The 17,080-nt window shown below is 41.9% G+C and overlaps 1 long non-coding RNA gene across 4 annotated transcripts in view; it reads right to left on the reverse strand.

Moving 5' to 3' along the window:
* LOC133553143 (uncharacterized) overlaps window positions 1-17,080 on the reverse strand; it is a 183,733-nt gene that overhangs the window by 108,319 nt on the left and 58,334 nt on the right. For 2 of the 4 annotated variants that reach the window (XR_009806860.1, XR_009806862.1), the window contains 2 exons: window positions 14,327-14,426; window positions 14,078-14,191 (listed from right to left, as the gene is read on the reverse strand). The exons of 1 other annotated variant lie outside the window; for it this stretch is intronic. This is a non-coding gene — a long non-coding RNA (uncharacterized LOC133553143). The remainder of the gene's footprint in view (window positions 1-14,077; window positions 14,192-14,326; window positions 14,427-17,080) is intronic. One more of the 4 variants, XR_009806864.1, reaches the window with a different exon arrangement.

Consider the following 17,080-nt stretch of genomic DNA (forward strand, 5'->3'; position numbering starts at 1 on the left):
GAAAAAAGGGTATAATTAAACAGTTAAGTATTAAAACGTGCATTTTACTTACTTTATATTATGATTTGTTTAAATCCAGAGCATTAATTGAGATAGTGATAAGATAGATCATTACAAAATCCTCTTTTAAAGGGATTTTTTCAATTGAGAAGTAGCTGTCCCCCATCATTACTCTTAAATTTCAATTTGGGGGAAAAAAACGCTTAAAATACTTTTGAGATTTATTTCAATGGTATCATTTCAAATATCTCCATAATTATGTTTAAACAGAGGTTGAAAGAAATATTAATTGTAGGTTTAATTGTTTAATTAAAAAAATCCTGTCCCTAGTTTTGATGTCACTACCAAAACAGTTTTTGAGGCATGGCCCATCCTAACTTTAGGTCACACCCCTACATTTTTGACCAGGAAGTGGCATTACCTTTCTGCCCCTCATTGCTGCATGGTAAGCAACTTAATCCTATTGTTTTTAAATAAATGTGTTCCAAAGTCTGAAAATCAGTGTGTATCTTTAAAAACTGTCACAACCAAACACATATTCTCTTGAATTATATCAACTTTTTCAGCTTTTATGCAACATATTATGATTTTATGAGTGTACAACTCTTTACAATACGGGTTTGCTAGCCATATGCTTGACAGCATTATTTAGTTATGGTCAAAAAGAGCTAGAATTGTTAAACCCAAAAGAGTAACACCCGAAGCATATGATACTGTTTCGGTGGTGATATGTCTGGGAACGTAGTGACAAAATGAAATGGAAAGTAGTTTAATCCTAGCATTTTGAAATAATTATGTTCACAAAGTAGTGTGAATGTTGTCTGTCTATAGTGTTGGCCCTGCGGTGAGGTGGCGACTTGTCCTGGGTGTACCCCGCCCTGCAGCTGAGATAGGCACCAGCGCCCCCTCGACCTCAAGGGGAATAAGCGGTAAAAAATGGATGGATGGATGTTCACAAGTCAAAAAATAATTCATTCTTTTCAAGAACCAATGCTTCAATAATCTATTTAAAGCAAATAAAATGTTTTTAATGTACTCCTGGTTTATATCTGTAATTGTACAGTTCAGAGAGAAAGAATCAAGACACCAACATACCAAAACCCAGGGGTGTCACTATACCTAATACTGTACTTGGGCACACCTGGGGCACAAAATAATTCATGTGAGCGTGCAAAGCGCGCAAGTAAAAACATTTTTAGCACTTATTTATCATAAAAAATACATAAATAGTGCTTTAATCTATGAAATCATATCAGATTATGTTGTATGGATCTTTGATTAACCACCTGAAATTAACTAATGCATTTGACCTACTTGTGCACTTTTTTACACCAGACTTCTAAACTGCTACTGGTAAAAGCAAAAAGGAAGAGCAATGAATCTTTTTGAAATATATATTGCAGTAATAATCTGCAAATTTAACATCTACAAAAGTAAAACAAAAAATAAAGCACCCGTACATCTCTGGGTTCTTTTATATTATTTAATTTCCAATTATGGCAATGTGGCTAATCCTATTTCAGATACACAAAACTATAAAATATACACAAAACAATAAAGCCACAGTAGTAGAATAAATGAACAACTGTTGTGTGTCTGTTCAGGGAATCATTTTCTGAGAAGTAAACTGTAACCTCTCGTTTTAATTTCTGCAAAGTGGTCAATCACTCTGGACAGACATAGAAATATTACAGTAACTGTTATACAGTTGACCAGTGGTTCCCAACTGCTGGCTCGTGACATAAAAGTGGATTGTGTGTCATTTTCAGTGAGTCGCAGTCAGATATGTGCATGGAAAAAAAAAAGTTTAGGGAGAAAAAAATCTAATAGTGGCAACAAAACCAGATATTTTTAGCCATTTTTCTAGTGACTATTAGTGAGTATTTTAGCAAAAGGCAAACCGACTAACAAGTTGGAGAAAGACTCAGGACAGACATGGAAATATATTTTTTAAAAATCTAAATGGGGGAACAAATACAGAAATGTTACTATTTTTTTCTGGAAACAAAACCAGATGCTTTAGCTGTAGCGTAGCCGTTTTTCTGGTGACAAAACAAGATTATTTTAGTCAAAGTCACACCGATGAACAAGACAAGTCTACTGTGCTATTTTTCTGTGAAATAAACTTGAATGATTTAATAGTTTGGCTCACGACTTGATTGTATGGAAAAATGTTTTTCTTCCTGAAGATAAACCATTTGAGAAGCACTCAACTCACACACGCTTACTCCAAATCATCATTGATGCAGAACCAGCAGACAATAACCAACATTATGTTTCGTGTTCATTGGAAATTCCCCCGACAGCTCGTACAGCAAATGAATATGTTTGTCTTGATACAAGGAAGAACGTTAGCTAACTTAGCATGAACTTAAGACAATGATGTTGCCTAGCTAGCTAGGACTTCACTTACATCTCTCATTCCTGCTGCTTCTTCTCTGCTGCGGGCGAATAACTTTCTTAAATCCATCTAGGAGTTACAGTTTGAGTCAAAGCAAAATCAAAATAATGTAATTAACAAATTGTTGTTGGCTAACGTTACCTACCTCACGCAGTGATTCTCATCCTCTCTCTCTCACTCTCTCTCTCTCTCTCTCTCTCTCAATCGAAGTCTCGATCCACACGTGAATAAATTACCATATTAATTAGCCATGTGCTCATTGTTTCGTGGAGTGAATACAGTAGCAATCAATTACCATACTAAGTAGTATGTGCGCTGTTGTCTATGTTATGTAGACTTAAAACTCTAAAGCGTTTTTTTTTTTATTGGTGAAATTTTTACTGGGGCACTGCAGATCAACACTGGGGCACGTGCCTCAGTGAAATCTGTCTGGCGACGCCCCTGCCAAAACCACACAAAAAAAAGTGGAAAAGAAAGGTTGAGAGAATACCGAGAATGACTGAAGGCTGATCCAGTTAAATACCAATAACATTTAAAGAAGGAAGAAATAAAAAAAGAAAGGAAAGGGGAAAGTTTGATGTCATCAACGATTAATTGGCCAGGAAGCAAAGGAAGACTACACTTACACAAGTGGACCAAATCTGATTTTTTCAATATCTGATTTTTTTTATAGTTGACTGTTTAAATTAGAAGTAACATGATCTTTATCAGACTCCAATATAAACCCGCACAGGCACCAATGTGGCTTTGATGTCACATGCTCAATTCGATAATGTGAAAACAAAGGAACTTGATAATAAAAGTTAATAAAAGTTTCAATCATTCAATCAATCAAAAAATGACTGAATTCTTTAAAGGCCTACTGAAACCCACTACTACCCACCACGCAGTCTGATAGTTTATATATCAATGATGAAATATTAACATTGCAACACATGCCAATACGGCCTTTTTAGTTTACTAAATTGCAATTTTAAATTTCCCGGGAGTTTCGTCTTGAAAACGTCGTGTAATGATGACGTGTACGCAAGACGTCACGGGTTTTTAGGAAGTATGAGCGCTACGCACATACACAGCTAAATGTCGTCTGCTTTAACGACTTAATTATACAGTATTTTGGAGAACTGTGTTGCTGATTCTTTTGCAATTTGTTCAATTAATATTGGAGAAGTCAAAGTAGAAAGATGGAGTTGGGAAGCTTTAGCCTTTATCCACACAAACACACCGTGATTCCTTGTTTAAAATTCCTGGAGGTTAAAATTTACTATGGAACAGAGCGCGGTCAAGCGAACAAGAAACACGACGGAATGTCAACCAGCAGGTTTCGGTGAGAAAATTGTGGTTAAAAAGTCGCTTCTTACCGGAGAAAAGCTGAGCTTGCCCCGTCCATAGCTGCCGTCGACTCCCCTGAGACACTGGCGTCAAGACACCGGTGGACGTACACCTCCGACTATCAGGTACTATTTAACTCACTAAAACACTAGCAACACAATAGAAAGATAAGGGATTTCCCAGAATTATCCTACTAAATGTGTCAAAAAACATCGGAATATGTCCCAATGCAATCGCGTTTTTTTTTTATTTTTTTTTTTTTTAGTCCGTCGCTATCAATATCCTCAAACACGAATCTGTCATCCTCGCTCAAAATAATGAGGAAATTGTCGTTTCCTCGGTCCGAATAGCACTTTTTGTTGGAGGCTCCCATTATAAACAATGTGAATATGTGAGGAACCCCCACACTTGCGACGTCGTCGTCTGCGACTTCCGGTAGAGGCAGGGCTGTTCTCTTAGCACCGAAAGTTGCAAACTTTATCGTGGATGTTCTCTACTAAATCCTTTCAGCAAAAATATGGCAATATCGCGAAATGATCAAGTATGACACATAGAATGGACCTGCTATCCCCGTTTAAATAAGAAAATCTCATTTCAGTAGGCCTTTAAAGGAACAAGGAAGTCACTAATATAGGACAAAAAATGGAGGCTACAGATCAGCCGTTTGATGGGTATGTGCTGTGGCTGTTGTTTAGAGGAAGTAGTCAGATGATGGAAAACAACTGAAGGAAGAGGAAGAAAATAATTACGAAAAGGAAAGTGATTGTGCTGCACACACAGATGACGTAGCTCGACCAAAGATGACGTAAATGTCAACAGGTTTCATTGCCGTTTAAACTGCAACCACATTTGAAAAGATCAGATTCCAAATGAATTCGGACTACCTCCTGATCTGGACAAATAAGAGATGAAAAATTCGATTGGAAGCACTTTGGAGCGTTTAGACTGGCAAAAATTATCCAATCTGATTTGGTGTCCGGTGTGAATGGAGCCAAAGTAATGCAACTTCGGGTTCAGAAGCCTAACAGTAATAGGAAGTGTTTTCTTCCTCTCCGAATACTGACTACATTCATTTTCAACTCCTTTGTCCCTCTTGGGAGCCTATCCCAGCTGCACCCAGGCGTAAGCCAGGGTACATTCTGGACAAGTCGCCACCTCACCGCAGGGCCAACACAGATAGACAGACAACATTTACACTTTTACATTCACACACTAGGGTAAATTTAGTGTTGATAATCAGCCTATCCCCAGGTGCATGTCTTTGGAGGTGGGAGGAAGCCGGAATGCCCGGAGAGAACCCACACAGTTAAGGGAAAAACATGCAAACTCCACATAAAAAGACCCGAGCTCAAGAATGGAACCTAGGACCTTTTCTCTGTGAGGCACGAGCGCTAAACCCTGTCCGACCGTGCTGTCACTGAATACTGCAACTAAGCGGTAATTATTTTTAACTGATATTCAATTTTCTCCAAAAATAAATAATTTCATTGACCACAAAACATATATTTTTGCAGTATTTCCATCATCAAGCATGTTATAAGTGAATATTAAGCAATGAGGTCGAAGGAATATGATACAACCTTGCAAACAAAATATCGGTCACTACCGAAACATGTGCTGTCACACCCGACACCCTCGGTGTTTACAAAGAAAATAAAGTATATTGAGTAGTCAACTAAAATATTATTATACTGATTAGTTAAATGTTTGTTCAATTTCATAAATCATTAACTCAGAAATCAATCTGGTCAGTGTTACGCATTTAAAAAAGAAAGATTGAATGTCGATTTTGAAGATTTTCATATATGGAAGTAAGTAAATTTGTTAAAAAGTTAATTTTTACTGATTTTATTGTGAAAAACCTCAATAACTTGTTTGGGTTCAAACACCTGCTGCCTCTCACTCTGCTATGCGCTCCGCTGAGTGCGCCACGGGACACGCCAATTGGCGTTCTTTTCCTGCAGCTAGGCTCACTCAACAATCAACACACCTGGTGCTGATGAGATCTCTCCTGCCTTCTTAAGCCAGCTTGTTCTGCGTTCCAGTGCCAGAACGTAGCTACTTGTACCAGTACCATAAGCCTTACACGTCTCTAGCTTCCTTGCCAATGTGCTTCCTCGTTCTTTGTGTTTCCCCTCCTTTGTGTTCATCGTGTCTTGTCCTGTGTCGTCATCCAGCAGCCCCTTGTGATTTCCTAGTTTTGAGCAGCGTGTCTCGTCTTCCCGGATCCCCTCTGGACTACCTGCTGCCTTCCCGGATCTTGACCTCACGCCTGCCTCCAGACAACAACATCTTGCTCCAGTCTCTGACCTCCGAGCCTGCCTTGCCCTTTCTCAACACACGCCTTCAAAACCACCCCGTAGCATGCTACATATAATCGCTTCACATTGTCACACCATGTATGTTTAGATTAACCACACATATCATTCTTGTATATTAATAACGCTGCAAGCTAAACAACATCCCTGCCTTCGTGCCGTCTCTTTCCCCACTATACCGTTACTTAATAATTTGTGTAAAAATCTTTACACGAGGTAAGTAGCATGATAATAACAGTGTAACATAATAAATTATATTCATATTTGAAGGATACGATTCATGAAAAATAATTTGTGTCGGAATTGAACCTGTTGTTAGCACAAGATTGGCAATACATTTTGTGAATTTCTGGATGCAACAACAACACGATAAGCTGAGAAACGACACATTCAGTAATTATTTGTAGACCGCACTGAGATATTAAGTACACAATATCAGTTTTCATTCAAGTATTTAATCACTATTGTTTTATTTCATACAACATTTTGTGCTAGCCTGTGTTAAGGGACCCTCTTTGGCAAAAACTGACCAATGACAACCATACTTGCCAACCCTCACGATTTTTCCGGGAGACTCCCGAATTCCAGTGCCCCTCCGGAAAATCTCCCGGGGCATCCATTCTCCCGAATTTCTCCCGATTGCCACCCGAAAAATGATATTGGGGGCATGCCTTAAAGACAGTGCTTTTAGCGTCCTCTAAAACCTATCGCCCATCCGTTTTAACTCCGTACATACAGCGTGTCGGCCCAGTCACACAGTACATGCAGCTTTAACAAACACACGTAAGTATAAATGCAACGCATACTTGGTCAACAGCCATACAGGTCACACTGAGGGTGGGTGTATAAACAACTTTAACACTTTAACAAATATGCACCACACTGTGAACCCACACCAAACAAGAATGACAAACACATTTCGGGAGAACATCCGCACCATAACACAACATAAACACAATAGAACAAATACCTGGACGCCCTTGCAGCACTAACTCTTCCGGGACGCTACAATATACACCCCCGCTACCACCAAATCCTCCGCCCCCATCTCCCGAATTCGGAGGTTTCAAGGTTGGCAAGTATGATGACAACTCTCCGAAACCTATTTTGGGAGGTGCAGGTTAGCCTTACGGAAAGGTACGCAGGGCGAGGGGTAAAGATGTTGTCGCCTACGCAAGTTATGTGACGCGAGAGTATACACTAGGCTTTAGCCCCACTTTTTGTATACTATCTCAGTTAACCGACGGCCAAATATTGCGAGTAACAAACGAGCTAACTATCATTCTGTGGAATGGAGTGCCCAAACAAAGAATCTCCCAGTTACTGACTCAGTCTTTTGAGATTTATTTTTAGTATGTGTCGACTGCAAAATAATCCAGTATAGGACCAAAGAAAGTTGCGGCTGCGTGCCAGCACTTTGATAAAGAACGTAACAAACTTTGTTGAATCAATACACTTAAATAATTTTATGAAACACTTATTGTTGTCATTCTTACTGCAGGAATTCAACACCTTTCATAACAAGATACATGTTTTGAGGTTCCCTGACAAGGCGGGCGGTGTTTACTGCATAGAACACGAGCCGATTTGGCGTCCCACAAAGGAATTAAAGTTGGATAAGTGAAACCATGACTCAACAACGTAAACAACAGCGAGAGTGCTTAAAATTGGCGAGGAAAAGGGAAGTGCAGGCAAAGGTGACGGTAACGTTGCACGCCATTCATCAGTAGCGAGAGAGGAAGACGAGCTGGAGGGAGGAGGGGAGATAACATGAGAATGAGACGTGGATTTGATTCATGGAAGGAAGTGTGCAGCAGAGACAAGAGGCGGAGGAAGGGAGGCGTGGGGGGTTGATTGATGAAGAAGTACAAAAGTGAGATTTCAGGGATGAGGAAGTTTGAAAAAGACGTGGAGCTCTTTAGGAACAACCAAAGACAACTTTATAGTAGCAGTGCATGTGCCTGAGATTTCCCTTCAGGTCTGCATGTCATTCAGAGAGGGTGGTCCCCACATTGCACAATTTTTGAAGGGGAACTCCGCCATTCGCCGCAGACATGAGTGGTATCTCATTTTGGTCTCAAACACATCATTATGGTACTAAATGCTCATCCTGATGCACACATCCTGCTTCCTCTATCGCTAAGACCAGATTAATCATCTCGATAGATAACAGCCTCATCATCTGCTCATCGCTGATCAATCATCTTAAACATGGAGGAACACGCAGCGCTGTCTTAATCGGGGCTGCTGCATCATCTGATGACTTATGTGATACATGCCTTGCACAAATACACTGTGCATGACCACAGTATTTCGGTACATGGCCACTCAACGTACAGGAAGGGAAAAAACGAGGAAACATGGAGTTGGTCGCTCTTATTTGTAGTTGTAGGAGCAATTATAGGTTCTAGCTCAACCCATGAAGGTATAGTTTTCCTGTGACAGGCTTGGCCACATGTATGAAAATATGGCCTGGGGCTCCGCCAACTATCCATCAGTCAGCTACACAGCTGTAGCTGTAAGTTTGATGGTCTTTTTCTTCAGCAAATAGGCTAACCTGGCATTAAAATGTAACATTAGCATGTAGCTAATTTAGCTAAGCTAGTGTTGCTAAAAAAAAGTGTCCAGCTGTTGCACTCCTTAAAGCAGTGGTTCTCAACCTTTTTTCAGTGATGTACCCCCTGTGAACATTTTTTTAATTCAAGTACCCCCTAATCAGAGCAAAGCATTTTTGGTTGAATACAAAGATATAAAGAAGTAAAGTACAGCACTATGTCATCAGTTTCTGATTTATTAAATTGTATAACAGTGCAAAATATTGCTCATTTGTAGTGGTCTTTCTTGAACTATTTGGGGAAGAAAAGATATAAAAATACCGTATTTCCTTGAATTGCTTCAGGGCATATAGTATGCGGGTGCCCTGAATTACTGCCGGGTCGAACTCGTTTCGGAAAATAATTAGCGCATGCTTCGTATTACCGCCTGGTCAAACTCGTGACGTCACGAATGACACTTCCCCTCTCATCATTTTCAAAAAAGAGGAGGCTGATTTCAATACCGGTAATTTGAAATCACATAAAGGGAAGAAGATTAAGAGCTATTTAGTAGGATTTAAGGTCCAAGCTTACATCACACTCGGCCCTGCGATGAGGTGGCGACTTGTCCAGGGTATACCCCGCCTTACGCCCAATTGTAGCTGAGATAGGCGCCAGCGCCCTCTGCGACCCCAAAGGGAATAAGCGGTAGAAGATGGATGGATGGATGGGCTTACATCACACTCAAATTTTTACTGCAAGCCTTTGGTAACTTGTGAGAAGAGGTTTTAAAATAATTAGCGCATGCTTACTTTTACAAGCCATTTGTAAACTCATTTTTTCCCGATAAAAATGAGCGTTTTGAGATTTGCCCCACTTTTGACTTATGCCAACTAGTTACATTAGCAGATATCGCCACACATGGCTGACGTTTGCACGAGTCAGCCATTTTGATTTTTAGTAGTGTGTTTGTATTCCATAAAACATATATCTAAGATAAGACCCACAAGCTAAAATGCTTTTTTATTGGTTATATTAACCAGCCCAGGTCAACACACAGACCTCCAGCCTTCTATGAAGAAGTAAGAACTGCCTACTTAACATTTGTGTTTTGTGATAATGTACCTTCTTGGGCTTCCTCCCACTTCCAAAGACATGCACCTGGGGATAGGTTGATTGGCAACACTAAATTGGCCCTAGTGTGTGAATGTGAGTGTGAATCTTGTCTGTCTATCTGTGTTGGCCCTGCGATGAGGTGGCAACTTGTCCAGGGTGTACCCTGCCTTCCGCCCGATTGTAGCTGAGATAGGCGGTAGAAAATGGATGGATGGATGGACACTCGCCCCAGCGAGACGAGCCGCTGAACTTGAAGCAGAGTGTTCAGATAAGAATCCCTTCTCATTCTGAGGGCAATATACTGAAGGATTTACCCAAAAATATATTTAAAATCGCAGACACATTTCCCTTATTTTAGGGCAATTGCGCATACAATGAGGCGTTATTTTTAGACATGTAGATAAGTATTCGCAGATATTCCTCAATGCTTTGTTGATGCACCTTTGACAGTATTTACAGCTTTCAATGTTTTTTAATATGATGCCACAAGCTTGGCACACCTATCTTTGGACAGTTTCGCTCCATTCCTCTTTGCAGCACCTGTCAAGATCCATCAGGTTGGATGGGAAGGGTGAGTGCACAGCAATTATCAGATCTCTCCAAGGATGTTTAATCGGATTCGGGCTCCGGCTGGGGTAATCAAGGACATTTACAGAGTTGTCCTGTAGCCATTATTTTGATATCTTGGCTGTGTGCTTAGGGTTGTTGTCCTGCTGAAAGATGAATCGTTGAAGAGAGAGTTCAAGAGCGCTCTGGAGCAGGTTTTCCACAAGAGTGTCTCTGTATTTGCTGCTTTAATCTTTCCTTCTAGTCTCCCAGTTCTTGCCGCTGAAAAACATCTCCACAGCATGATGCTGCCACCACCATGGTTCACTGTAGGTATGGTATTGGCCTGCTGATGAGCGGTGCCTGTTTTTCTCCAAACATGATGCCTGGCATTCTCGACAAAGAGTTCAATCTTTGTCTCATCAAACCAGAGTCTTTCAGGTGTACTTTGGGAAACTCAAGGTGGGCTGCTTTGTGCTTTTTACTAAGGAATGTTCACTCTAGCAGAAAGGCATGATTTGTGGATTGCTGCAGTGATAGTTTCTCCATTTGGAGGGTTCTCCACAGAGGAATGCTGTACCTCTGACAGAGTGACCATTGGGGTATTGGTCACCTACCTGACTAAGGCCCTTCTCCCCCGATGACTCAGTTTAGACGGCCAGGCAGTTCTAGGAAGAGTCCTGGTGGTTCTAAACTTTTTTCATTTATGGGTGATGGAAGGCACAGTACTCATTGGGACATTCAAGGCAGCAGATATTTTTCTGTACCCCAGGTTTGTGCCTCCAGACAATCCTGTCTTGGAGGTCTACGGACAATTCCTTCAACGTCATTGTTGGTTTGTCCACACTGCCATGCATTGTCAAGTGTGGGACCCAGATGGATGTGTGCCTTTCCAAATGGTGTCCAATCAACCAAATTTACCATAGGTGGACTCCAATTAAGCTGTAGGAACATCACATGGATTAACAAGATGCACCTGAACTGACTTTTGAGCTTTGTGGCAAAGGCTGTGAATAATAATGTTCATGTAATTTCTTATTTTTTATCTTTAATACATATGCAAAAAATTCTAAAAAATATATGTTTTCACATTGTCATTATGGGGTGTCATTTTGAGGACAAAAACTACTTCATTCAATTTTGGAATAAGGCTGTGGAAAAAAGTAAAACACTGTGAATACTTTTCGGATGCACTGTAATGGAAGTGTGGCAGCGCAGCATAACTGTTGGTGTGGCGTACAAGACACCTCATACGCATCTGGTTTGCCAGATAATAAGGACATAGGAGTAATGATCTGTGATGCCATCCATCCATTTCCTACCGCTTGTCCTTTTTGGGGTCACGGGGGGTGCTGGAGCCTATTTCAGCTGCATTTGAGTGGAAATCATTTTAGATATTTTATCATGATATTTAGCATGTAGAGGTACATAATAAAAGTGAAAAAGGGTGCCATCCATTCATTCAGTAATAACAAAAGTACTCAAAAGGCGAACTCACGCGCCTCACGACTGAGAGTGCATTATCACAGTGTGTAGAAAACCTCCAGAAGCGTGCAACCCAATCTTAATCACTTATTTTTTCTTTTCAAGATGGCACCGCTGAAGTGGCTGCTTTTTGCAGTTGCTCTGTGCTCTTTGATATTCTCTGTATTCTTTAATGTTTCACTATTGTTTGCATGTGTTTGAACCGTTTTGTTTAAACCCCTTTGGGACTGCACAACAAAGGGTGGTATTTTTGTGATTTCTGCATAATTTCTGCTACTTTTTTGTAGACCCTTTGAATCTGCTTCAGGGGAACCTTTTAGCAGAACAGTCGCTAGCTCTCTCCCACACCGGAGTCCACAAGGTGAAACCAGAGATTCCAGTGGACATACGGAGGAAAATACGAAGCTGCAGGGCTGGCGTTAGGCGTTGAGAGAGGAAACCGAAGTTCAAACCATGTTTACCATCGGTTGTCATGGGAAACGTTCGTTCTCTCAAATAAAATGGGCGAACTGAGGGTGCTGACAAGTCAGCAGCAGGAATTTAAGTCCTGGTTGATTGAACATATATCGGACACATCGGTCTTCCTGGATGGATTCTCACTCATTCTTGCTGACCAGACATTGGCTGAGAGCGGCAAGAAGACAAGAAGTGAGCTGACAGTGTTTCTAAATGGTAAATGGGTCATGCTTTTATAGCACTTTTCTACCTTAAAGGTTCTTAAAGCGCTTTAGCACTATTTCCACATTCACCCATTTATACACTGATGGCGGGAGCAGCCATGCAAGGCCCTAACCACGACCCATCAGGAGCAAGGGAAAAGTGCTCAAGGACACAATAGACTTGACCAGAATGGCAGAAGATGGGGATCGAACTAGGAATCCTCAAGTTGCTGGCATGGCCGCTCTACGAAGCGAGCCACGCCACGCCGTTTTGTCAATAACAAGTGGTGTCGTCCTAATCACATCACTGTTAAAGAAAAACTATGTAGCAAGGACATTGAGCTACTGGTTGTCAGCGTTAGACCTTAATACATCCCCAGGGAGTTTTCACATGTAATTGTGACAACTGTTTACACCCAGACCCCCCAACTTCTGTCCTCGACTGACGCCACTGCAGCATGTGTGTGCGTACAGAAGAAGGTGTCACAGCTGCAATCAAAAGCACCCACAAGCCCTTCTCCATATCTCTGGTGACTTTAATCATGCCACTCTGTCTACCATCCTGCCCATCATTTAGTATGTGAAGAGTCACACAAGGGACGGTAAAAACTTGGAGTTACTGTATGATAATGTCAAGGACGCATACACAGCCACACCCTGCGCCCTCTTGGACGCTCCGATCACAACCTTGTTCATCTTCTGCCACATTACAACACTGAAGTATGATGCAGTGGACGGAGGAGGCATTTGAGCAGTTGAGGGACTGTTTTGACACCACAGACAGGGATGTACTCTGCAGTCCACATGGAGAGGACATCGACTGTTTGACTGAGTGCATCACAGGATATATAAACTTATGTGTGGGAAACACTTTGCCCGGTGTTTTCCCAAGAATAAACCCTGGGTCACCACTGAACTGAAGGCCCTACTAAATGAGAAGAAGAGGGCTTTCCCCTCTGGAATCAAGGAGGAGTGGAGAAGTGTCCAGCGGGATCTTACATATAAGATCAGGAGGTGTAAGAAGGACTCCAAACAAAAACAGGGTTGACCAGCCTAAAACAGATTTCCGGTCATGGAAGAGGTGGAAGTGGTCACCAGGCTTCTGGCGACCAAGAGTGGGCCAACAAACTCAATGTTTTATTCAACAGGTTTGACTTTGGCCACACTGCCACCCCATAACACCCACATCAAATCACTCTACACCTACCCCAGCAATGTACACTTCAGCATGGTCAACACCTTCCTAACACACTCCTCTCAGTCAGCCCCCACAAGCCCAATTCACCTCACTCAGCCATCACCCACCCAACACTCAATCAATCTGGATCAAGTGAGGAGGGAGTTGGGAGGAAACAAGGTCAGGAAGGCCACAGGCCCAGATGGCATCAGTTCCTGGCAACTCAGGGAATGTGCAGGCCAGTGAACTTTTGTGGTCCTTTAAATTTTGAACCTGAGCCTCAGCCTGGAAAAAGTCCCTACACTCTGGAATACCTAATGTGTGGTTCCAATCCCTAAAACAAAACACCCCAAGGAGCTGAACCATTTCTAAATTGTCGCCCCGACCTCCCACCTCATGAACACCATTGTGCGGATAATCCTCAGCCACTTACACGCACAGTGTCAGAAATGGACCCCTTGCAGTTTGCTTACAGTCAAAGCATGGGGGTGGATGATGCCATCATGTACCTGCTGCATCGGGCCCTCACCAACCTAGAGACTGCAGGAAGTGTGATAAGAGTCTTGTTCTTTGACTTCTCCAGTGCTTTTAACACCGTCCAGCCGTCACTCCTGTGGGTGAAACTGGAAGAGACGGGAGTGGACCATCACCTGATTACAAGGATCACTAACTACCTCATTGGCAGACTGCAGTATGTGACTGTTCTTCAGATGTGGTAGTTTACAGAACAAAGGCTCCCCAAGAGATGGTACTCTCACCTTTCCTGTTCACACCATACACCTAAGACTTCAGGAATTGACTCCAACCGCTGCCATCTGCAGAAGTTCTCAGATGACTCTGCAGTGGTGGGATGTGTGTCTGAGGGGAGCGAGCAAGAATAGAGAGAAGTCATCTCAGGCTTCGTTGACTCCTGTGTACATAATCACCTGCACTTGAACACCAGTAAAACAAAACAGCTTGTAATTGACTTCCGGCGGTCAGCTCCACCACCAACACCGGTGAACCCCAGGGATCAAATATAGAAATAGTGAACTCATTTAAATACCTGGGTGTTCACTGCAACAAAAAACTGGACTAGACTCACAATTTCAATTCTGTGTACAAGAGGGGTCAAAGTCGCCTACACCTCTTGAGGAGACCAAGGTCTAAGTTCGGGGTGTGCGGGTCACTACTGCGCACCTTTTATGACACTGTGGTGGTGTCTGCTGTGTTTTATGCCGTCGTTTGCTGGGGTGGGGGCAGCACGGTCAGAGACAGGAACAGACTTAATAAACTGATTAAGAGATCTGACTCCGTCCTAGGCTGCCCACTAGACAGCATTGAGGAGGTGGCTGACAGAAGAATGCTGACCAAGTTGACGTCCATAATGTCCAATCCCTTTTACTCCATGCACAGTACTGTGGAGGCCCTGAGGATCTCCTCCAGCCTTAGACGGTTACCTCCACAGTGCAAGAAGGAGCACTACCACAGGTCCTTTCTACCCACAGCCATAAGAATTTACAACACACTTATGTGATTACTGTAATGTTTTTTTCGTTGTGTGCAATACCAAAGTTAGTGTTTATTTGTTGTATTTTATCTTCTATATACATATTAGTGAGCAATATGTAGTATGTATTACTATATTTTTGTTTTTCACTACGTTTTACTTTTGTTAATGTATGTAAAAACCTGCACTGCAACAATGTAATTTCCCCATTGTGGGATAAATAAAAGTCTATCCTATCCTATAAGTGCTAAGAAAACTTAGAGACACTGTTCTGTCATTTGGCAACACTTTGTACACCTGTGCTTCACTTATTTCATCAATAAGGCAAAGTTTGGGCCGGTGGCCATTTGCTGAACACGTCTCTTTTTTATTGCACATTGTAGAAATTTTAAATTGTAGAAAGGACTGCAGGACCTTCGTATTGCGTCTGCCTCACAATACGAAGGTCCTGCAGTCCTGGGTTCAATCCCGGGCTCGGGGTCTTTCTGTGTGGAGTTTGCATGTTCTCCCCGTGACTGCGTGGGTTCCCTCTGGGTACTCAGGCTTCCTCCCACTTCCAAAGACATGCACCTGGGGATAGGTTGATTGGCAACACTAAATTGGCCCTAGTGTGTGAATCTGAGTGTGAATGTTGTCTGTCTATCTGTGTTGGCCCTGCGATGAGGTGGCGACTTGTCCAGGGTGTACACCGCCTTCCGCCCGATTGTAGCTGAGATAGGCGCCAGTGCCCCCCGCGACCCCAAAAGGGAATAAGCGGTAGAAAATGGATGGATTGTAGAAATTGAAATAAACAAAAAATAAAAAAAATAGAGCAAAAAGGCATAACACAATAAGAAAATGTTGAAATGTTGACAATAACAATGGATAAAAACTGAAAGACTTGTATTTAAATGTTTTTGCTTTTTTATTAGCCTATTTCATTACAAATGATATGATATCACACCACCTCCATGTATTGTATACAGAAATAATATTAGGAACAGTATTGTTTGTTTTATATACTTGAAGGCTCCACACCACTGGTGTTCTTTTTCGAATGCAGTTGAATATTGTTTTGATTTATTGGCATATTTCTCAGCACATTTAAATATTGATTCATTGAAACTTAAGTCATCTTAAATAGTTGAAAAAGCTAAAACATTTTTCAATGAAATAATACATTTAAAAGCACATTGTTCCAGTTTTTTTACATTGTTATTGTGGTATCGAATGAGTATTGAGAATCATGAGAATTCATAAAAATTGGAATCATCTACTAAAAGTCTGGTACCTTGACAACTCTCCTTAATTCCTTTAGCAAATAACTTATACAGCACGACATGTTTGACTCAAAAACCCTACTAAATAATCCAAAATAAGGCACGTTTGGTGTAAGTGAAGAATTAATATTTCATTATGTTGTCGTGTGTGCAGCAGATGTTTTCTGCTGCGTCGTTTTAAGGCAAACTTGCAGCAAGATGACTTCTATATCACATGTGCTCCCCATTAGCGTCCATGTTGCATTAAAAAGCATGCTTTCAGGAGGCTAACAGGGGCTTGAATTTGGGGGAATCCTCGCCCGCGTGTCGAATTAATGGAGTCGACAATCCCCCAGTGGCGTTTCGCTGATTATGCATGAAGCGCCCACGAGGGCATCAACACCTCACGTGCTCTGAATGGAACATGTCGCTCCACTGAATATTCTTGACATTTCTTTTCATCGGCGCAATTCACCCAGCTTCCTCTGGGGTCTCAACACGGATGACTCATTGCTCATCATGTCGGGAAAATCCTCATGCTGCCACTCACACGAGCACTCTCACAATGAGGGGATTTATCACATGCGGAAAAAAACACAACAACAATAACAAAAAGCAGCTATTTGTGTTTGTTCGTTAGGGATGTCTTAACCCCCGCACATTGAGGTAGGAGGTATGATGGGTGGTGGGGGGAGGGAAACACCCCTGGCTCCACGTGCACTCGCGATCACGTGATGTCGCGTGATGAGTCATACACGGCTTGGCAGCAGAGAGCTGGCGGCTGG

Source organism: Nerophis ophidion, linkage group LG05 (genome assembly GCF_033978795.1).
Source record: "Nerophis ophidion isolate RoL-2023_Sa linkage group LG05, RoL_Noph_v1.0, whole genome shotgun sequence".
Lineage (NCBI taxonomy): Eukaryota > Metazoa > Chordata > Actinopteri > Syngnathiformes > Syngnathidae > Nerophis > Nerophis ophidion.